The 22909-nt window shown below is 41.9% G+C and overlaps 1 protein-coding gene and 1 long non-coding RNA gene across 7 annotated transcripts in view; one reads left to right on the plus strand and one right to left on the minus strand.

The window, feature by feature from the left end:
* The window catches only part of LOC105476218 (Fli-1 proto-oncogene, ETS transcription factor), a 125742-nt gene that overhangs the window by 9967 nt on the left and 92866 nt on the right, over nt 1–22909 (plus strand). The window lies entirely within an intron of this gene.
* LOC105476216 (uncharacterized) overlaps nt 1–22909 on the minus strand; it is a 54784-nt gene that overhangs the window by 4850 nt on the left and 27025 nt on the right. The gene's annotated exons all lie outside the window — the stretch shown is intronic.

The raw sequence follows: 22909 nt of genomic DNA on the forward strand, positions 1-22909 counted from the left end.
TCACAAAAATGAAACAGTGGAACTGGGTTGACTCTACAGTAGTATCTTCCCAATCTTCTCAATGCCTAAAATATCATGCTCATATGCGTTTACAAGAACACTTACCTGTATGTGTGCTAAATCCAGCCCTACACTGATCGAGGTTGAAGACACTACAGAGCGGGTCTAATTTGTGGACACAAATCCAGGATGTCCATTTCCGGTTTGAACTGCCTGATAAAATCAGGTTTGAGTGATTCTAGGATGTGATTTTATGCACCTGCATAGTTCTTCCTCAAATATAAGACATGTCTGTATTTCAAAATATCTGTGGGTCTCGGCACTCAGGTGATATTTGGTGCAGGAAGCCAGGGAAATCTGGATTTCTTCACAGAAGCCCTTTATTTTGTGCATAGTTTGCACAACTCTATGTGATTACAAAATCTCCATCTTGTTGCCCTCTTTATAAGTCCCTCCATATCATATTTTCTTCTCTTTTCCAAAAACAGCTCCTGGGAAGGCTCTGAGCATCACACTGGGAGAACCAATATTTGCTGGAGCCATGCTACTCTTTTGTCACAGACAGGTTAACTTGAGATATTAAACAACACCCTACCCACGCCCCTGCTTCCCACACTGATATTATCAGTGTTAAAAAGCACATGATACTGTTTGCTGCTTTAAGAAATGACCTGGTTTCAAAAACTGCATCTTAGTTTTAGGCTGACTTCAGTTGAATCCAGTTAATTTTATCTATGAATGCCTGAGTCAATGTACGTGGTGCCATTACAGATGGAGAGACAGAGAAGACAGACATGGTGAATGAAGGTGGGAAATAGAGAATGAATGGTGGATTTGGGGTCAGAAAGCCTGGGTTCATTCTCAGCTCTGCTACCTAGTAGCTGTGTGCCTTATAGCAAGGCACTTCTTGAATCTATTTCCTTATCTAGAAAATGGGGCCAAAGCACCTCCTTGCCACAAGTCATAGGAAGAATTTTTAAAGTCTGCTACCTTAGCTGGATACACATTAATTGAACTTCGTGTGCCTTACAGCAAGGCACCTCTTGAATCTGTTTCCTTATCTAGAAAATGGGGCCAAAGCACCTCCTTGCCACAAGTCATAGGAAGAATTTTTAAAGTCTGCTACCTTAGCTGGATACACATTAATTGAACTTCATGTGCCTTACAGCAAGGCACCTCTTGAATCTGTTTCCTTATCTAGAAAATGGGGCCAAAGCACCTCCTTGCCACAAGTCACAGGAATAATTTTTTACAGTCTGCCACCTTAGCTGCATACACATTAATTGAAGTTTGCTTTTGGGAATGGGCATACCAGGACAGATTGGTCAGAAAATTAGAACACAGGTCCAAGTTTACCATCATGCATATTTGATTAATTCAACAAATACTTATGATGCATCTATTATGTTGCAAGGCTCTGCCCTGTGTATTGAGGATAAAACAGGGATCAAAACCCTCCAGGAATGTAGACTCTAGTGGAGGCGGCTGACACATACAGGGAACAGTCTCAGTTGAGTGGTGACATATCTTCTGAAAAGCAATAACGCAGGTTAGGGAACGGAAAGTAATGAAGCTATATAGCCAGGATGGTGAGGAAAAGCGTGTCTAACAAAGTCACAATTGGGCAGAGACACTCTCTCATCATCTACCTCAGAAGAGTGCAGCACCAGCCACGCAGCCAGCCAACAATGGACAAGCACAGCAGGAAAGAAGGGTCAGGGTTACTGCTGGCTCTGCAAGGCCCTGGAGGGGCAGGTTGTCACTGGCAGGGCAGGGAAACATCTGGACAAGGTTTAGGAGAAGCAGCAGAGTGAGGAATACTTGGGAACAGAGGCTTGACTTCTGTCCTCAAGAAGGTGTTGCTGCCTCCCTGTACCACACACACCTTTTAATCTCCAAGTCCCCTGGATTCACAAGAACTCCAGACAAGATAGCCTCTGTCTGTTGATCTGTCCCCGTGACCACACAGAATTGCTCCCCTCAGGTAGTTACCAAGTGGAATCCTGTTTTGTGTGTGAATAATTTCCACCAAAAGGCTTCCTTCCAGTTCCACTGCTATCCAAATTTAAGTCTGTAGGTTGGCAACTTTAAAGCTTTAGAGAGTATTTAGCTTGACATTCTCACTTTATGCGTGGGGAAACTGAGGTCTAGGGTATTATATGAATTGTCTAGGATCACACAGCAAACTACCAACAGAGTCATGGTGAAAGTTCAGGGCTCCGAACACTTAGGCCAGTGTTCTTTCCACTGTACCATGAAAATATCATTTGCTTTTGTTACATTTTTATGAATTATAGCACTGTGGAGGCAGTGTGTGTGCATTTGTGTGCATGTGTGTGTGTGTGCGTGTGTGTGTGTGCGTGTGTGTGTGCGTGTGTGTGTGTGTGCGTGTGTGTGTGTGTGCGTGTGCGTGTATGCGTGTGCGTGTGTGCGTGTGCGTGTGTGCGTGTGTGTGTGTGCGTGTGTGTGCGTGTGTGTGTGTGCGTGTGTGTGTGTGCGTGTGCGTGTGTGCGTGTGTGTGTGTGCGTGTGTGTGTGCGTGTGTGTGTGTGCGTGTGTGAGAGAGAGAGTCAGAGAGAGAGAGAAGTCTTTAAAAGAAAAATCATAAAGAATTTGGCACTTTACACTGAAGACACCTCTGGTATTTAATGAAAAATATATACAAATGTATCACTACCATCTTGAATTATTTTTATCCTTAAAGAAAAAACAAATTCCAAATTTTTGGATAGAATTTTTATACAACTGTTTTCCAAAATAAATCCTTCTTTTACAGCAGACAAAGTAAACAGTCTCCATTACAAGGAGACAACCAAAAATATAGTAGTTTACTGAAATACCCAAGCCCCTCTACAGATCATGGGCAGGTAGACTGAACTCTTATTTCAACTCTTTTAATAATGGAATATTGGACTATTTAAATGAAATCTATTAGAAGGCGTCTGAAGGATCCATCAGACTGTGTCATAAGTAGGTCTTGAATAACAACTGCATTTAAAAAGATGAGGATTTTGATGTCTCTTTCCATTTAGGGTTAAACAGTTAACTTGGCATTTGTTTAAAAAATAGTTGATTTAAAGCAAGCCTCTTTCTAGATATATAGCATTAGTCTAACGCTAGTACTAAGTTACCCCCAGCCAAAAAAAAAAAAAAGAGTTGGGAAAATTTTTATATTGATAATTTTTTTGTTCTATACTTAAAACATTCCTTTTAAGTCTATATTTTGCTTATTTTGTAACAAATTAACTATGCTAAAGAACATTGTCTGTTACATACACACAAACACACACATACACACACAGTCTCATAAAACTTTCAACCAGCCACAATAGCTTTTTTTGTAATCTCAGAGTTATGCAGGTGTCTCTTCCTCTGCAGAAGACTCCACCCTGTTTCAATTTCTGTTGCTTTAATGATTTCATATCTATAGTGTTCTTCCCATCACGCATTAATTGATCCACGGGATGGTATCATTAAGTGAGGTCACTCTTTGTGTATTACAGTTCTGCCACTGACCTCATAGACCCACCATCAGTAGCTTGTGCACTGAGATGTTTCCACAGAGGCTATGGATAGGCTTATATGTCCCCACACTATCACCTGCAGGGCCAATATAGTGCAAATTTGACAAAATGTAGGTAATCGATGGAATAACCCTCTCCTGTGCAAAGCTAGCTGGCCTTATGGGTATTGGTAATACCTCAGCCTCAGGGGCACCATAAACTGACCAACCATACGAAGGTGATTGCATGTCTGTTAGGCAGGGACTAGACTATGTGACTACGTTCTGTGAAGATAGAACCCCAGTGGCAAAAGGGCTCTGCCAGGAGATCTAGTGAGAAGATAAGCCACGTCTGTGTGCCCTGCAGAATGCAGCAAGTGTTACCATAGCCCTGAGAAAAGAAAGGACAATTTGAACTGGAGAGACAGAGAAAGACCTCATGATGATAGTTGTTTATGTAGTCCCTTTCATAAACCTCTTCACAGATCATACAGTCCCTTCACAGATCACTGGCCCATACACTCTTGCATCCCATTCTCACAGCAGCCCTATGGGAGATAATACCATGGCGTCTCTACTTTACATGGAAGAAGTTAAAGTTCAGAGGAGTGAGGCAACTTGCCCAAGAGTATAACTAACAGGGGACAGAGTTGGGTTTCAAGCCCAGTGTTTCTCATTCCTGATTCCTGCTTTTTCTACACACACTGTCCACACTGCCTCTTGGCACAGGTGGATCTAAGCCTGGCCTTGAAAGATAGGTGGGGCTTGCACAGGAAACTATGGTAAAGGGCTTTCTAGGAGAGTGGAAGGGTACTTTGGGGAGGAAAGTGTACAGGTGATGGAGAGGATTGGAGTGGAAAGACTGAATGGAACTAGATTACAGAAGATCTTACATGCCATAACAAGGAATTTGCGGGTGAGTATGGCGGCTCATGCCTGTAATCCCAGTTCTTTGGGAGACAGAGACGGGTGGATCACTTGAGCCCAGGAGTTCAAGACCAGACTGGGCAACATGGAGAAACCCCATCTCTACAAAAAGTACAAAAATTAGCCAGGCATGATGGCACTCACCTGTAGTTCCAGCTACTAAGGAGGCTGAGGTGGGAGGATCACCTAAGCCCAGGGAGGTCAAGGCTGCAATCAGCCATGACTGCCTCTGTACTCCTCTCTATACACGTTACAAGACCCAGGTTATTATTATTATTATAAAATAATAATAATATTATTATATATAATATAATATAATAATTATATTATTATAAAATAATATAAAATAATAATAACCTGGGTCTTGTAACGTGTATAGAAAGGAGGAATGAAAACTTGTGACTAGAGGGATGATCTACATAGCTGTACAAGTCTCTTAGAAACAAATCCTTCCTACCCTCTTCTCCTTAGGAAATGAAGATGGGAGTGTCTCCATCACTTATCAGAGGCCACACGAGAAGTGAGCAGCAGTCAGGATTAGACAACCAGAGATAGATTCAGCAACCAGCAGTGCTATCTGTTGTCTTCAAAGACACCTGTTGATTAAATATGGCATTGGGGGAGGGAGGAGAAACTCTGTTTCACCAGATGACATAAAACTGTGATTATCCTTCGCATCCCTTCCTTCCCAGGGTTCTGGGGATTTCTCCATGAGCAATCTTTTCAATTGGGCCTTCTATCCTGGGCTACAATTTTAGTTCCTTTTGAGAATGAGTCAGCAGATAGTGCTTGAGAGGAGACAAAAGAAAAAAATGTTTCTCTAAAACTCAAATCAAATTTCTGTGGGCCTTCAGACAGGTCTGACATTCTTCCACGAGTTGGCTGGGCCCATGGTCTCAGTTAGAAATAATGATACTTCACCCCAGCAAACCAAAAACTCAGAGACTCATCACCGTCATTCCAAGCAGGATCAGAGATTGAGTGTTCAGATGCATTTTCAGATAATTCAGATCAACTTTACAGTACCTTCAAAATTGCTCATCCCTACAAAAATGAACCAAACACTAATGTATTTAAGAGATTTGCCATCTTTGGGAAACAATGTGTCTGCCATTTAGTTTAAGATCAAAATCTTAGAGTATGAGAATTTTTCAAATCACCTCAAAGAGAAGGCAGACTTGAACACTGAAATGCTTTCCCAAGAGCAAGCCCCATTTACCCAGCCAGTGCTATGTGTCCAAGGCAATGAAAGATCTCATGTCACATCTCAGTGCACACATGTAAGAGGCCGGAATTACAGGTGCCATGGGAGCTTTAACCTCAAATTTCTAGACATTGTGTGGGTTTCACATGTCTACTGGAATCTAACACTCTAGTAGCAGAGTTGTTAGGTCTGAATATATGGGTATTCATTGATGTTATGGGAAAGGAATTGGAGAGTGAGCAATTTTGCAGCACCATTTATGTAGCAAAAATGTGAAAACAAACAGGTTAACATTAGAAAATTACTCTGTTCTTGAGTTGCTTTAAGTTAACACTATTACAGTCTATGGAAAAGCGTATGTTTCGATTGAAATTGTCACGTCTACAGAGTCATTTTGTCTTTAGACACTGATGACTGAATTCATTCTCATCCATTTATTCATTCACCCAAATGTTGAATAATATTACCAGGCACTGTGCTCAACAGAGCATTCATGTAAATGAACAAGAGTAAGGTTTCTATGCTATTTCTTCCAGGCTTTTAGAGAGTAGAGATTTCTCTTCTTTCTGATTTTCAGCTCTGAGTATTGGAAATTCCAAAAGAAGCAATACTCATTGGAGAAATCTTTATCTGTGGCTTATGATCATAAGGATGGTTAGACACATTTTCTTAAAGGTAACAACAAGTTTATATTCTCCATTGCCCCTTCACCCTTGGTGATATGAATCTACTGTAAGGACATTTTTGGAAAGCCAGGGCTTCAGCCGAGGATATTTATTCTTCTGATTCTCCCATTCTCAGCTTTAGTTACTCTATTTATATATTAACACGGAGCCAGGCATGGTGGCTCACACCTGTAATCCCAGCATTGTGGGAGGTCAAGGCGGGTGGATCACCTGAGGTCCAGGAGTTCGAGACCAGCCTGGCCAATATGGTGAAACCCTGTCTTTACTGAAAGTACAAAAATTAGCTGGTCATGCTGGTGCATGCTTGTAGTCCCAGCTACTTGGGAGGCTGAAGCAGAAGAATTGCTTGAACACAGGAGGTGGAGGTTGCAGTGAGCCAAGATCACGCCTTTGCACCCCAGCCTGGGCAAGGGGGAGACTCTGTTTCAACAAACAAACAAACAAACAAACAAACAAAAAAGCCATGGAGAAAAATACCATAGGGAAGGTGAAAAATAAATGAGAAACTGAGAAAGAATATTTATCATTCATAAAGCATAAATGTCTTCTTATACAAAGACTACTTACAAATAACAGAAAATAGGCAAAAATGCTATGAATAGACAACACTAGAAAGAAAATACAAATGGGCAATAAATATATGAAAAGAATTTCAAGCACATGCATAAAGACATTCAAATGAAAATAATAAAATTCCAATGTTTATGACCTAGGAGGGCAGCAGAGACGAAAACAGCTTAATGTCTCATGTTGGAAAGAGTGAAGGAAATGTCACTGTCTTATCCTCTTGTTAGGAGTATGACTTGGTATAATCTTTCCAGAGAGCAACATCTATTGAGAAGTTAAATATTTACACAAATTTGATAATGCTAATTCTACAGCCATGTTCACTCAGATATATGTACAAGATGTTTATTGTAGCATTGTTTGTTACAGCAAAAGTTGGAAATAATCTAAATGTCCATTAGTAGGGTACTAGATAAAAAAAGGAGGAAAGATACATATAAGAAAATGCCAGGCAACTACAAAATGGGATAAAATCAACTGTCGTATACACTGATTTAGAAAGTTCTCCAATGTATATTATTACATGGAAAACAGCAAAAAGTTCCAAAATATTGGGCCGGGCGCGGTGGTTCACTCCTGTAATCCCAGCACTTTGGAAGGCCAAGGCGTCAGATCATGAGGTCAAGAGATAGAGACCATCCCCATCCCGGCCAACATGGTGAAACTCCGCCTCTACTAAAAATACAAAAATTAGTTGGGTGTGGTGGCGCCTGCCTGTGTTCCCAGCTACTGGGGAGGCTGAGGCAGGAGAATCACTTGAACCCAGGAGGCAGAGGTCGAGATCGCAACACTACATTCCAGTCTGAGTGACAGAGTGAGACTCTCTCTCAAAAAAAAAAAAAAAAAAAAAAACAAACGTAAAGAGGGACACAGAAACAGACTTGTAAAAAGATGAATGGGCAACAAGATTTTACCAAATGTGCTGGTCCCAGTGACTTTAAGATTCTAAATCGAGGTAAATACGGGGAGAAACTGGCTGGCTTAGGATCTGGAGACCTGAGTTCCAGCCCCAGCTCTATCCCAAACTAGCTACGGAATGTTAGGCAGGTCACTTCACTTCCTCATCACTCATGTTAAAGATTTTCTCACATATAAAATGAAGGTATGATTTCAAAATTTCCTTTCAGCTCTCATGTTCACTTGACTCTGATCCTAGACAGGCTTTAAAACAGTTCTTATTTTGGGGTGTGGATGATAGAACCTCACGTAGATGTTCTATCTGGTCCTGTGTGGCTCTTCTCCCGTAATCTCAGGGCTGCATTTCATACTGTGGAGTGACCCTCAAGGCCAGGTGAAGGCAGAAGCTCTCAGCAGGTGCTTGGTGAGCTTCTCCGAGCTGGTTGTTTTTATTGCCAAGTGACACTGGAACTGTGCTAATCCCTTTTCGTTAATGCAAACTAAGAATAGGGCCTGACGCCACTCTGGGGTCTCAGATTCTTTTCCAAAATTTGGTCTCATTTAAAACCCAAAACACTCTTTGGCTCCAAGCGTCTTTCCCCTGGACTTTAAAAAAAATCCTGTTTAATTGAAAGGAAATTGAATTTGTCTGGTTTTGATTCATTTACACTTAACTCTTCTAAAAACAATAATTTGATGTCCAAGAAGAATTTTGAGTCTCTTAATGGGTTTTCTGGAAGGCTTTTTTTCTTCTTGTTAAAACAGGAAGTGGTGTTCTATGGGCAAACACAGTCAACCCCAGAAGGCCCCAATTCAGTTTGAAACTGTATCACCCACCATTTTTCATGGGTCCTCATGACCCCAAGCTAAGGCCTTTCTTTCCCTAGTACTCACCTAAGAGAAAGAAACGTTCATCTGTTATCAGTGGAGGAATAAAAATAAGGAAGAACAATCATAGTTATAAAGAGAATAAGTTATCTATCCAGCTCAAGGTGCCAATATCTATTCAAACCTTTAAGGCAAGCAGTTGATCCCGTGACAACCCTGTGATGTATGTAGTATTTCCATTCTGAAGAGGTTGGGTAAGTTACTCATGGTCATACAGGTAGAAAATAGAAAAACAATGATTTGAACCTAATCCTGTTTACTTCCAAAGTCCACAAAGCTTAGCCACTGTGATACATCACCAGATTGATACATACATCTCCATATAGTTTCAGCTACAAGCCTATCTATGGGGACCATGTAGGTTTTGTTACTATTTGTTTTGTCCCTTGGTCTAAGTGACCATTATCCACAGTCTGCACCCGTCAGATTCATGAAACTGCTCAATTCTTCACCACTCTTTATTCAAGAAGGCCTATGTCCCGGGTAAGAAAGCCTGTCTGGCTTCATTAGCAGGTGTACTGGTGTGAAATGACAGGTTCTGTTTTCACATAATGATCTAATGAGTTGATTTTTAAATGTTTTATAGCTCAGTAGAGAATGGCATATTCTTTGACCTGCTAAGGCTTCCTCCTCTACCCTTGGGCCTTCTTTCTTCCTTTCTTGTTCTAAATCTTGCTCTCTTTTTCATTCTATTCCACTCATATACACAAAAAACTATACACATTTAAAAAAAATAACAGATTCAGGAGGTTATATAAAACACAAAGAAGGGAATGTTTTGCAAGGTTAAAAGGAAATCATTGAGTAGGGCTGACTTCAGGCTCCAGTTTCTCTTGAATAGCCTTTCTTGTTATTTCAAGGCTGATTGACTTATAACTGCATCCAAAGCTGCCTCACACCAGTTCCTTTTATCAGACCAAGTGAGACTTCCTGTGGACTGGCCCAGCTTCCTGATATATTTCCTTTTTCCTTTGGCAGAACAAAGAAAACCATAGCTCCAAGGATCCTTGGGAGCAAACACAATTTAGCCCTGAAGAACCTATTATTTTAAAATTTTCATTCTCAATGCATAGGGCCAAGCGCCTGTCTTTGCTTTTTTTTTTCCACAGCGTTCTGTGTAACATCCCGATTTACCCTATGTGCAATTACCAGGGGTCAATGAGCTACTTGAATTCATCCTAGTTGCAGTTTGATTTTATTCAAAGTGGGAAAATTAAGCCATTTTCAGTGCACGAGCACCCCCACCTCATACGTGCATACACCTTCGAGAGGCACGTGGAACACCTCTTTACATAGAGTTTAACCTTTTGTTACCTGAGCTCAACACGGCAGGTGTGTAAGGAAACCCTCTTGTCTAGAGATTTCAACCTATCTGTTTTTGGAGTTCTGACTCTAGAAATGTGCATATAGGAGAAGAAGCTCCAGGGTGTCCAAGTATCCAAAGGATCATCAAAATCAGTTGAAGAAGAAATTCCAGAAATTGGGTTGAGATTGTTGCTTTTTTCTTTTGCCTGGAGTGTCTCCCATATCACTCCTTACAACGTGGCCTCACTATCCACTCTACACATTACTACTGAAAGACCTTTAGGCATGACCCAGGGTAACAAGGGAGCACTGTTAAGAGAGCTGCTTGTTTCTCTGTCATATCTCCCAAAGCACCCATCACACATTGCCAACTTAGGATAGCCTCCTCCCAAGTAGTCTCAGAAAAAAAGAGGCCATTGACGGAGAGATAACTGAGGCTTCAAGATGTGGTGTATCAAAAGATGAGAACTAGGCTAGAGCTCCTGGAAGCAGAACTCAAGTATTCATGGCCCCAAACACCACGTTCTACAATGAGGGACTCATGCCTCTTTGTTCGTTGGTCCTATTTTCTGACCATTGTCATAATATTCCTGGGGGATTGAAGAGGACACTTTCCATAGGAACCACACGGGCAAGTGAGTAATCATGTAGCCACCCAAATTTTATTAAAGTAGGTTTTTCTCTTTCAAAGGATTGCTGATTTGGAAGAGGGTAAACAATAAAACAAATGTAGCTCTTCTGGCAAGAGGCATTTCTTAGGACTAATTCAACATGGTTAATTCATAATGATTTCTCCTAACCCAGTCCTCACTGTTAATCACGTCTAGTTGAAAATGGATTTAAAGAGAGTATTTGCAAAGAGGAAAATAACCCAGAATCTATGTGGCATGAGGAGACTGTGAAGGGGTTATGGGGCACAGTTGGTGTGCTCTGCTTCGTATAACCTGCTTGGGCAACAGCAAAGGCAAGGGGTTAAAATGACTGCCCCACACTGTGAGCTTGGGATCTTTCTTTTCCCAGCACGGTACTCTGTCGATAGTCCTGTACCCAGGTTTATGACCAGTCAGGAATCCTGAAGAAAAGATTCATACATTATCTCAAGCAACTCCTCCCACCCTGATAACACTGCCTGTAGAGAACCATACTGACCTGCCTTTGGCCTTCTCCATAATAAGAACACATGGGTCAAAGGGCACAAGTCCTCCTTCTCAAATATGGTCTTTGGTGCAACAGAGGACTTCCCTAGAGGTCAGGGACTTAAAGGGCACCTCTGCTTTTTGCACTTTTCTAGAAAGGAGAGGGAGAAAGAGCAGGTGACTTTTCTAGAAATGTCATTTCAGGAAACCAGCATGTGGAGACTTCCCAGGGTGCCTTGGGGAAGGTATCCAGCCCTGTGGCTGTGCTGCTCTGGGCTCCTAAGCCATTCCTTCTGGAGATTGTGGGTCTCTATAAATGTACTGAGTCCGAAGTGTGGTAAAGGAATTACCACATGGCTCCCCCTCCCTGCCTTCCTGGAGTTTACCCCCCGAGTTTTGTAAACAGGCCATGACGGGGCAGTGGGACTGGGTTCAGAGCTCATCGGAATTATTTATTTCTTCCTATCAGTTTGGACAGGGTGTGACCCAGACTCTTCTCTGCCCAGAGCACCCTTTTAAAAAATTTAAAACCCTGTGTGTATTTCATGGGAAATTTCACATGCCTGTTTCTGATTCACTTCCAATTAAAGGCTCAAAACACTGGTTTTGTAAGAGCTCTTTGATGATTCAGATTCTTGTTGGTTAATCTTTTTTTCTCTCCTAAATGTCCATAGAAGCTTAATAGATGTTATTTAGACATTTGCATGCTTAACTGTTGAAAATAATTGGAAACAGGAAAGAATGTTTTATTAGCGTGCACAGTACAAGCACACTTAAAAGGGAAGGGGAGACACAGCCTCAGTGAAGGGAAACTCCTGGGAAAACAGGGGTATCCCTGAAGGTGGGTGCCTTGGTTTCCCCATCACTGGGCATGGGGAAGGAGGCTTTCAGCTTAGAGCTACTGAAAAAGGGAGAAGAGCGTTACATGAGACATAAGAGTCCTTCTTACTGTGGTCAGTCAGTCACCACCAACAAGCAGTCAGTTGAGTGGTCAGTCTCATCCAAGATGGAACATGTGGATTGGCATTTTTCATATGCTAACACTACTTTTAACTCCCTTCTAATTGGAAGGAATTTGTTGTCTGCTATTAGAGTGAGCCTCATTCTTCATCTTCTTTAAAAAGCTTTGATGGTGAAGCTGTCTGGGTGCACCTGTGCATAGCTCCCCTGAGAGAGTTTTATATATCAGTCCCTCTGAAATGCTAACGTGGGCACTGGCTTGGGTAGTCTGAGTTCTGTACCTGGTTTTGCCTTAGGCTGGCTTGGTGACATTGGGCAAGTTACTCTCTCTTTCTCAGGTGGTTCATTTACCCAAAAAGATTAAGGCTTCTTAATGATCCTCTTCTTCTATGGATTTGGTAAAAATCTGGAGTAGTGAGTTGCTTTGAGTTTCTTGAAGAAAAGCATTAATTAATTACTACACTTTAACTACTGGGTGGCTCATTAGATGGCTTTCTTGTTGCCAATTGTAAACCATGCAGCATTTCAGATTCTGAGCCTTATTTGGACTTTTTACTAAAGAAAGAGCACCTGCTCTGTCTCTTTATTTGTCAGGCAAAGTTCAGTCAGCCAATATTCAGTTAGCCAAAGTTACCAAATGTGACTTCATGCCCACACAATGTAAATATAATGTGTGAACGCTGTGTGCTGTGAGGTGCTTCCTGCCTAAGAAAGGTGAGACAAAACCTTAGGAAGGCTTGGCAGTAAACTTCTGGAGTATTTTGCCAGATTACTGTGACAGTGGCAGAGTGATTTTGTGAAAGCCACATGCAGTGTGAAGTTTGAAAATCTAGGTTCAGACCCACTTATTAATTGTGTGGTCTTGGGTCAGATAATAACTCCTCTAATCTCCTTTCCTACCTGTAAAATAACAATAGTACTGGTAGTAATAATATGTAACATTAAGTTTTCTACCAATCTTACTAATTATAAGAATCAAAAGTAGTATGGGAGTAAAAGCACTTTGTAATTGTAAAGTGCTGTGCAAATACTAGTTGTTATTATCTTAGTTATTATTCTCATTCAAGTCGATGCGTGAATATAACAGACAATAAACGTAACTTAAATCTGTTGGGTTGTTTTTTTATGGACTTAATGACTTCAAATACTTGCTTGCATGTCGTTAAATTCATCAATTAGTGACTTATTCATATCTCTTTGCCCATGTAGACACCATCCCCTACAAATGCACAAGTACAGATCAAACATCCCATATTCCTCCTTTCCCTCCCGCGTATCCGGCCATTGTTCTACTTGTGAAACTCCCATCCCAATCAATGGGGGGTTTACGTAAAAACTGATGGCAGGATATGAGTGTGGCTTCAGGAATTCCAGGCTTGTGCTGCTGATAAAGAGATTTGTGTCAAACAGAAAACACCAGAGAAACAAATTCTCCTGTCCAACCTATGCTACAGCACTCCCTTGTGAATAGTTTGAAAACATCCGTCTGGCTGACCAAATACCTATGGCTGCCTCCATCCATACATCTGTGCCACCTCTTCTATTATCTTCCCCATGTCCTTGTGGTAATACAACACAGAACCAGGCTAGAAGTTGGTGAATTCAGAGGGAGATACCATTTCAGTTCTTTTGTACTCTGTTTGACCATCCCTTCCAGAAAGACAGTAGAACTGAGCTCCCCTGATCAAGGGATGTGAATTTAATTGGGTTGTGACAGTCTGTATTAAGTGTAAATGCTAGTAATAGGTTTAACTGACTTTGGTGTGAGTGAAGGGACGACAGAACAAAAGAGGTAATTTGCCTTGAAGATGATCCTCTTTTAGTGCTGAAGTCACAAGAGATGGAGGCCCTTCTTTCACTCAACAAGACCAGGAAAGCTGGGTCGGTCTTTATTCTCATCACGCATCATCAATATTTTAGGAAACCTCATATTGTTGTCTTTCATGGTACACTGCACAACCAAGTATGATTATGTGACCAGAAGTGAAGGGAAGGAGAACATTTGCCCATATTCTCCCCACAATGAAGAAGCTCAAAAATGAAGAGTTGAAGAAAGGAAAATGGAGTTGACCATTTCCATTTAAGTGCTCATTCAGACATTTAGTAATAAAATGATGAACTTCTTTTGAAATTTTTTGATTGAACTCATTGAACTAGGTATTAGGGTTTTATTCTTGGTCAACAGAATTGGGATTTCAAAGTTCATGAGGCCGAACATTGAACTGCTCAGACACTAGTCTGTCGTTCCTAGGGACCACAATCTAGCTAAGACCAGCCCTACTGCTTTTTCTGCATGATAACAAATCGCCACCAAGATCTAGATGCTGTATTGAAGAAGCATGCTGTGTTTTTCCACACTAACGCCACAGAGTGAAGGTAAAGAGATTAGAGAGTATCTCAAATTTATATTTCAAATTATGAAGAATATCTGACACAATGAAAGCAAATGCAGCCTTGCAGAAAATTTGTCTATCTTTGTGACGTTGGATTGTATAAAGGGTTTGGACAAACTCATTGTCCTGCCACCTTAACTATGTAAAAAATTATAATCTCTTCAGGTAGTAAGTTTCTGATTTTGCATTTGATTTGGGAGCAATAGTATTTTATTGGGCTATACATGGCTCCAAAATCTCTCTTTTGAAGATATTCATGTATAGGAAACTTTGTAACAGATATAGCTCTTGCACAATTTTTTAGGAGAAGCGATTTGGGAAACTTTATCAGTTTTTCTCAACCTTTTTAATCCTGTCTTAAAGTCCAAGGAAAGTGAAAGATTAAGAAAACTTTCTTTATCAGGGCTGTCCAACAGAACTTTCTGCAAACATGGAAATGTACTGTTCTGCACTGTTCACTGTGGTAGCCACTGTACTCTCTATTTGAGTGGCTGTTGAGTATTTGAAATATGGCTAGAGGAAGGAAATTTAAAATTGTATTCTCTTTTCATTAAGTCAGTTAAATTTAATTAGTTGATTAATCTAATTAATTAAACATGATTAGAAGCCACCATAGTGGCCAGTGCAAGTCTGTATCATTCAAGTTAAAAATATCATCTTGAAATCTGAATTCAGTCAGAGGGGCATATTTACATGGATTATTTTGATCTGAGTCAGCAATGTGTTGTCCACATGGAGACTAACACTTCCATTTATTCTTATGACTAACATTAAAGCAAAACAAAATGAAAAGTGAATGTTCAGCATTATCATGTTGGCCTGGGGCTGGAGCTAAGCTTTCTATCCAGTCTCCTGGCTTCATCATTAATTCTCTGCTGACCTTTAAGAATGTAATACTTTATTTCCCTTCTATCAAATGAGGGCATTTGGAATTTATCAAAAGGATATTCACGAATCATGATTGAATGTTTATTGGGCTTATTGAAGAAAGGTATGGGCTTTGCCCTATACTTTTTCATTGAAAAATAATCTTGGCCAAAAAGAATCCCTATTATACAGAATGGCGATTTCAGTTTCTCCATTTGCAAAATACTGGCATTGTACTCACTTATTTTTAAGGTCATTTTTAGCTCTAATGCTTTATGCCACCATGAAAATATGATTTCCTATTACGTAGAACTCCCTACTATTAACAGATGGTTTGCTTTTCTAGTTCCCAGATCCCTATAACCGTTTGTAATATTTTTTCTTAAGTATAAATGTCAACAAAGCAACTTTAATTTAGCAAATAACCAGCTAAAGTGGTAGCCTTTGTCTTTCTTTTTTTAAAAAAAATTATTTTAAAACTTACTAGTTAGACTGGTAGTCTTTGAAACCCAATTTCTCTCCAATGAGTATTCCCTAGGTTTGTATTCAACACAGTTTTGTCGTTTGTCCTCTCCAAATCTCATGTTGAAGTGTGATTCTCAGTGTTAGAGGTGGGGCCTGGTGGGAGGTGGTTAGATCATGGGAGCAGATCCCTGGTGAAGGAATTAGTGTCTTCCCCTCGGTGAGAAGTTAGTTCTGACTTAGTTAGCTCACCTGAGATCTGGTAGTTAAAAGAGTCTGGGACCTCCTCCTTCTCCCTCTTGCTCCTGCCCTTGCTATGTGACACGCTGGCTCCCCTTTCACTTTCCACCACAATTGTACGCTTTCTGAGGCCTCGCCAGAAGCAGATGCTGGCACCATGCTTCCTGTACAGCCTGCAGAACCATGAGCACCATGAGCCAAATAAACCTCTTTTCTTTATAAATTACTTAGCCTCAGATATTCTGTTATAGCTACACAAAATGGATTAAGCCAGTGCTGTCCTATGGTGCACTGTATTAGTCTATTTTCACATTGCTGATAAAGACATACCCGAGACGGGGCAATTTATAAAAGAAAGAAAGAGGTTTATTGGACTTATAGTTCCACATGGCTAGGAAGGTCTCACAATCATGGTGGAAGGCAAGGAGGAGCAAGTCACACCTTACGTGAATGGCAGCAGGCAAAAAGAGAGCTTGTTTAAAAACCATCAGATCTCATGAAACCCATTCACAATCATGAGAACAGCACAGGAAATACCCACCCCCACAATTCAATCATCTCCCACCAAGTCCCTCCTGCAACATGTGAGAGTTACGGGAGCTACAAGATGAGATTTGGGTGGGGTCACAGAGCCAAAACATATCATACACTTTCCAAAGATCTATATCCTTGATATCCCTGAGACGTGAAGCAATTTTTCTCTACCCTTCCTACTTCTCACCCATGGATAATAGAAATATATGGCATGCTACACCTCTTGTGGTTTTAGAATTACCATGAGGAATAAATACCCCAGTTTTTCTCATGGGGAGATCTGACCTCATTACTGAAGTCTTGCTAATGAGCAGAACTATAGCAGATTTTTCTTTGGATGTCTTCAGGTACATATCATTGCGAAGGTCAATCCTGTATCTGTCACTGAATGGCAAAAATTTGTTTAAAACAAAGATGGGCAGACTCCTCCGAGAAAATGAGGCCTGTTCCTTGAGGTCTAACTCTGTAATGGGGGGTGATGACGCACTGTAATCCTGCTTCTCACTCACACCTGCTCTCCAGAAAGGATAAAATTGTAAATGTCCAATTAGAGTCTTTATTAGTCTCTTCCTAACTACATAGAATTTATCACTAGTTTGACAGTTCTGCAGCTCATGCCTTTTCAGAAAAATCCCTATTCCATTTAAAACATTCCACGTTTGTTTTTTTGTTGTTGTTGTTGTTTCAAATTTCATTGGAAAGAAGGTAAGAAGTATGCATAGAATACAATTCTGTGAACAAAGTGAGTTAGTTGCTTGCTCCTTGAGGGCAGAAACTCTGGCCATTTGTCCTCAAGTCCTCAGTGCCTGACACATATCCATGTATTAATTGAGCAGCTTCTATGTGTCAGATGCTGGAGTACAGCAGTAAAACAGACAGGTATGGTTCCTCCTTGGACAGAGGTAATAGTCAAGGCAAAAAAAAACAGGTATTGAGCTTGTTGTTACAAGTGCAAAGGGTTCTATGAAAGGGGAAGTATGGGGTGCCTCTGGAGGGCATAACATGGGGACCTAACCTAGTCTCAGAGGTCAAAGGCTTCCCTAAGGAAGTGACATTTAGGCCGAACCCTGAAAGATAAGCAGGAGTCAGTATGAAAGAGAACAGGACTTCAAAAAGTCTTTGCTGGATGAGTGAATGAATGAAATGGCCGCCCGGGGCATTGCTAAATTAAGTACCTTGAGCTTAGTCATCCTAACCATAGTCCCCCTCAGGCATTATCTATGTGGCCATAAGTCATTTTCTTAGCCACTGTCTTCTTCAGTAAAGGCAAGCAGAGTGTAACGAAGACTATTGTGAGAGGACAATTACCTTAGAAGGCATTATCAGACTAATGTTTTACTGAGTGCATAGAGTACATATGCATAGGTTAACATGCCTTTACTATGCAATGCATCCAGAAATTTCAAAGGCAAAAAGATTCTAGGAAGCCGAATTCCACCTTTAGAAATCTCAGCCTATGAAAGCACTGGGTTTCAACTTGATATAACTCTTCACTGACTTAAAAAAAAAAAAAAAAAAAAAAAGTCAGCATTTGCAAATAGAGCTCTGGAAGATGCATCGGCTGGCGTTGACATAAACTGCTATCCTGATCTCCATCAAAGACGTGGGCCTTCTCATGCTCCAGTTTCCTCAACTGCAGAACAGGGAGATTCTTCCAATGATAATTTTACCTCGAAGTGATGTTGCAATAAAGATGGCGGTAAAAGCATTTTGCAAGATCAAAAAAAGAAACACCTACTAAACAGGCATGCTATCTATATCTGATGTTTGCTAGAATTTCTGAGGAAACCCTCTGATCTAAGATTCTAGAGTCTACAGAGGTTGAGAACTGGGATTGGCTTTCAAGATCTTTTCTGGAATGGCTGTGCCCTTTACCTCATTATTACTTTAAACAACTTTGCCAGGAGGTATCAGTAATGCCAATAACAATAATGATGATGATGATGATGGTTAATGAGTAGTTACTGATGAGCCCAGCACTGTGCTAAACATTTGAAAGATTTTTTTTTTTTTTTTTTTTTTTTTTTTTTTTGACAGAGTCTTGCTCTGTCAGCAGGCTGGGGTGCAGTGGTGTAATCTCAGCTCATGGCAATCTCCACCTCCCAAGTTCAAGCAATTCTCCTGCCTCAGCCTCCCATGTAGCTGGACGACAGGCACGCACCACCACACCCAGCTAATTTTTGTATTTTTAGTAGAGATAGGGTTTCACCATGTTGGCCAGGATGATCTCGATCTCTTGGCCTCGTGAACCGCTAGCCTCGGCCTCTCAAAGTGCTGGGATGATAGGGGTGAGCTACCTCACCCGGCCCTTGAAGGCATTTTAGCACTTGACTTTCACCACAGCCCCAAGGAATCCACCTATCATGACTTGCACTCACCCAGTGAGAAGAATCAAGACATATGAAACTTAAGTAACTTGCCAAAAGTTGTGCAGCTAGCAGGTTCTGTCTGATACCAAAGACTTTACTCACTGCATATGTGAAATATTTTGAGCTTCTCAGAATAAGAGCTCAGGGTTGCTAAGTGATTAAACATATACAATTAATTATTCCTGCCCTGGAAGACAAGAGTGTTACCATTAGCAGAAGTTTATTTTTGCAATTCCTCTGGCCTTCTGGTGTTCCCACATGCCTCCACCCCTTTTCCTAACTGTATTGCTTGCCTGTTGTTTAAAGACAACAAAAATTTATTTTCAAACTTGTCCAGATAGAAATAAATTGCATTAAAAATAGTGAAAGCCACGGTGAAGGACTGAAAAAGTTGAGGAGTCAATGACATTTGCAGAGCCCCTGCTATGCAAGTTCCATGGGACTACCAGGACTGAGGCTACGTTTTATTAATACGATCTCAATTTGTAAGGGTCATTTTATTATCTCTGTATCCCCCATCCCACCTCGTTTAGTTGGATGATCTAGAGAGAAAACAACATTTCTACCTTCTTGCAATGGAAACAATAGACTTTGCTTGTGCCACTTTTATTTTCCCACTGGGGAATCTGAGAGATGACCTGATTGAATTCCACTCGTAAAGGTCATGCTTTGAATTCAAGGCAGGGGAAAAAAAAGAAGAAAACATTTTGCAATGATACCCCACGAGTCCTGAGCATGCTGGGGCCTCTCCTGGTTGCACTGTGGTCTGCTGATAAGGATAACACTGATGACAAGCGGAACATTTCCAGGACAAAGGAAATTCCCTGTTGTATTGTTTAAAGGAAGCCACCATCCACTAAGGAGAGCAAGGTTTGTGATGTAGGCACAGATTTTCCTGCAGGAGAGGCAGGGAGAGCTGCCAAGCTGCTTGTGAGTGTGTCTGTCCCTAATTTCATCTGGGGAGCATTTGTGTGGTTAGAAGTCAGTAAGGGGTCATGGCAGTTTATGGCATTGGTAGGGTTAGGAGTCAGACTGTTAGAAATGGAGGCACATTGGCTGGGGGAGTAAAAAGCCTGATTCATACAATGCGGCCCATTTAGGAATCGTAGCAAAAGCACCAGGAGATTTGGAGAAGTTGATCTGGTTTTGAGTTTAAATTCTGGACCTCCTTCTCTCCCCACCCCCTACAAGCCAAAATGTCAGAAAAGGGCCTGGTTTCCCTTTATGGAGTGCAAAATAAACAGATCCTCAGCAGCAGGAGAGGGGCCCAGTTCCCCAGCCCATAATGCCAGAGCTGGGGGTGGGGGTGCTGTGGGGAAAAGCAGTTATTCTTCTGTCTGGTTAGTATTTGGCATTGACTTTCATTTTCTCCAGCCTCTGTTTTCTAGAAGCCTGCCTGTACGGGAAGTACAGGAATAAAGAGAAGCTGATCGTGGGGCTTTGCTTGCCAGACTTCCAAGGAGATGGATTTTTGATTTTCGATAGTTTGGAGAGTTAGTTCCAAAAGTAAAAGCTGCTTTGGGGACTTGAACCTAGACACTGGGATCTTAGCTGTGTGCCTATCAGAGCCGATGCTCCGCTCCTGATGGAATGGAGTGCTCTGGGCTTCCCACTCTTCTCTCCCAGCCCGGGAGGGCTGGAGCTCTGGGCATCTCAGGGTCAGCTGCGGTGAGCCTGGCCACAGGGCTCTGCATTCCTTCTGGGCTTTGCTTGGTTTGAGTGGGTGTGACCGCGAGTTTACTCTGGAGAAAACTGAGACAAAGAGTCTAAATTGGGCAGGATCTTGAATCTAATGACTTGTTTACAGACCCTGTACTTTTTCCAGTGCAGGGAGGAGGAGGAAGGCAGGGCACACTCGTCACTGCGGGCATGGGCACATCACTGTTTTTCATCCTAAGGAGGTAGGACAGCTTCGGAAAGCAGCAGGGCATCTGCCTGGCAGCCAGCAGGCAAAGTGGCATGCTGTGTAATTTTCCAAGGTAGGGAGGAAGCAGTGGCGGCTTCTGCTTGGTCCTACCGGCTTGGCTTCCGGGGCACACGCTGCTCTGGGGAGAATGCCTGACCCTGCCACATGAAAGGCCTTGCTTCCTCCCACTTCAGCTTCAAGCGATGGGGAGATTACCCTCCTCACCCCTGCTCCAAGTGCATCACAACCCAGAGCACCCAGCCAAGAATGCACACCTGTGATGGGACTAAGAAGGCCTCCCTGGAACTGTGTAAGGAGAGAGGAGATTCCCAGGAGGACCTCACTGATAGAAAAGCACACGCATGATGGGGTTGCTATTGTGTGACATTTATTTCATAATTGCTGCCTGTAAGAAATTCCTTGAAAACGAAATAGTATACCGCAAGATTGAAGGACTTGCTCTTCCAGATTCTGTAGGCCCTCCTGGAGCCCTGGGATGCTGTTTCTAAGGCGTGTAGGTGCTCAGGGTCTACCCCAAAGGGCAGTTTGGGGCTGCAGGGCAGGCAGGAAGAGCCTTTGTTTGTGTGCACGCCAGGTGGTTTATAAACATCCCCTCTAGTTCCTTTGCCAAGTCACAAGTATATATTGCAATTACCACATTCTGATGAGGAAACTGAGGCTCAGAGAAGTTAAATCATTCACTGAAGGCCACACATCTGCTAAATGTGTCACGCTACATCCACTTTGCACCTAGTTTGAACAGGTTTACAAAGCAAGACAGTAACCCCCGCATGCCTGGGTGCCTGAAATTGAAAAGGGGTGGCTCTAAGATGCGGTCTGCTACCTTTCTTGGACTGTTGCAGTTGGGTGTGGCTGATTTGAAATTGTGCTTCAAAATAATGAGTTCTAGTCCCTGAATAGAGGAGCTCACACCACAATGCACTATAGATCTTTGTGATGCAGAAGTCCTCCAGATGTTCCCATAAGAACCCCTAAGGTGGTGCTGGGGATGGTGTGTGTATAGGGAGTGTTCCCTGGGAGCCTCTGAGCCCTCCTGGCAGAGACGCCTCATAGATAATGGCATCCCCAGAAAACTCTACACTTGGAATGGGACCCAAATTAAATATAGCACCAGCAACACTAACTAAGTCACTACCTGGAATATGTCAAAATACAGCAACTAACACTTACTTTATGTTTGTCATTTGCAAACCCTATCATGTCTGTTAATCCATTCGAGTGCTGAGAGGTAGGCAGGGCAGCTATTATGATTCAAAGAAGAGGCCACATCTTTGTGGATTTGGGTTCTCATCCCAGCTCCCGCCATCACTAGATGTGTGTGGCCTGAGCAAATCCTTCCACTTCTCCTAGCCTCAGTTTCCTCATCCGCAACATGAGAAACTTGCTTTCCAAAGTGCCTCAAGCTATGGGAGTGGGGATACGGGAATGAGTCTCCCCAACATTCAGAGGCTTCCCCAAAGCTGGCAGCCCAAGGCACACCACTGAGTGCCACCACCTTCCCCTCCCCTTTGCTGGTCGCATACTGACCAATGGAGAAACCAGGACTGGGGCGGGAAGGCGTAGGTGGTAAGACTCTTTTTCACTTGTTTCCTGCACCTGGAGACAACAGCAAGACCATTATTTGGATGAATTATTGTTTAGAGTTTTGTTTGTTTGGGTTTGGGTTTTTTTAGCTTTATGAAAAGAAACGCCTGTTTTTCAAATTTCAATTGTTCCTTTCTGCTGCCTGTCCCAGCTCACTACTTTACTTTTCAAGTGGCCAATCCCTGGGTAAATCTTAGTGAACAGCAGCCGACTATGTTATTTAACTGTACCCAATGCTGGAGGTGCAGACTCGGTGAGACCAGCAGAGCAGCTGAGGTTAGACTCAGTGGAAAATCCAGAAGTGCAGATGTGGATCCAAATTGGGCTGAAAAAATCTCATGAGATCAGGCTTTCTTGGACTTCCTGCTTTTAGCCTAAGCACTATGTTCAACATAAACGAACTTTCGGTATTTTGAAACTTCCGTTTCTGATCTCAGAACCTGGAAGTAAAGAGCTGTTGTG

This window comes from Macaca nemestrina, chromosome 12 (genome assembly GCF_043159975.1).
Source record: "Macaca nemestrina isolate mMacNem1 chromosome 12, mMacNem.hap1, whole genome shotgun sequence".
Lineage (NCBI taxonomy): Eukaryota > Metazoa > Chordata > Mammalia > Primates > Cercopithecidae > Macaca > Macaca nemestrina.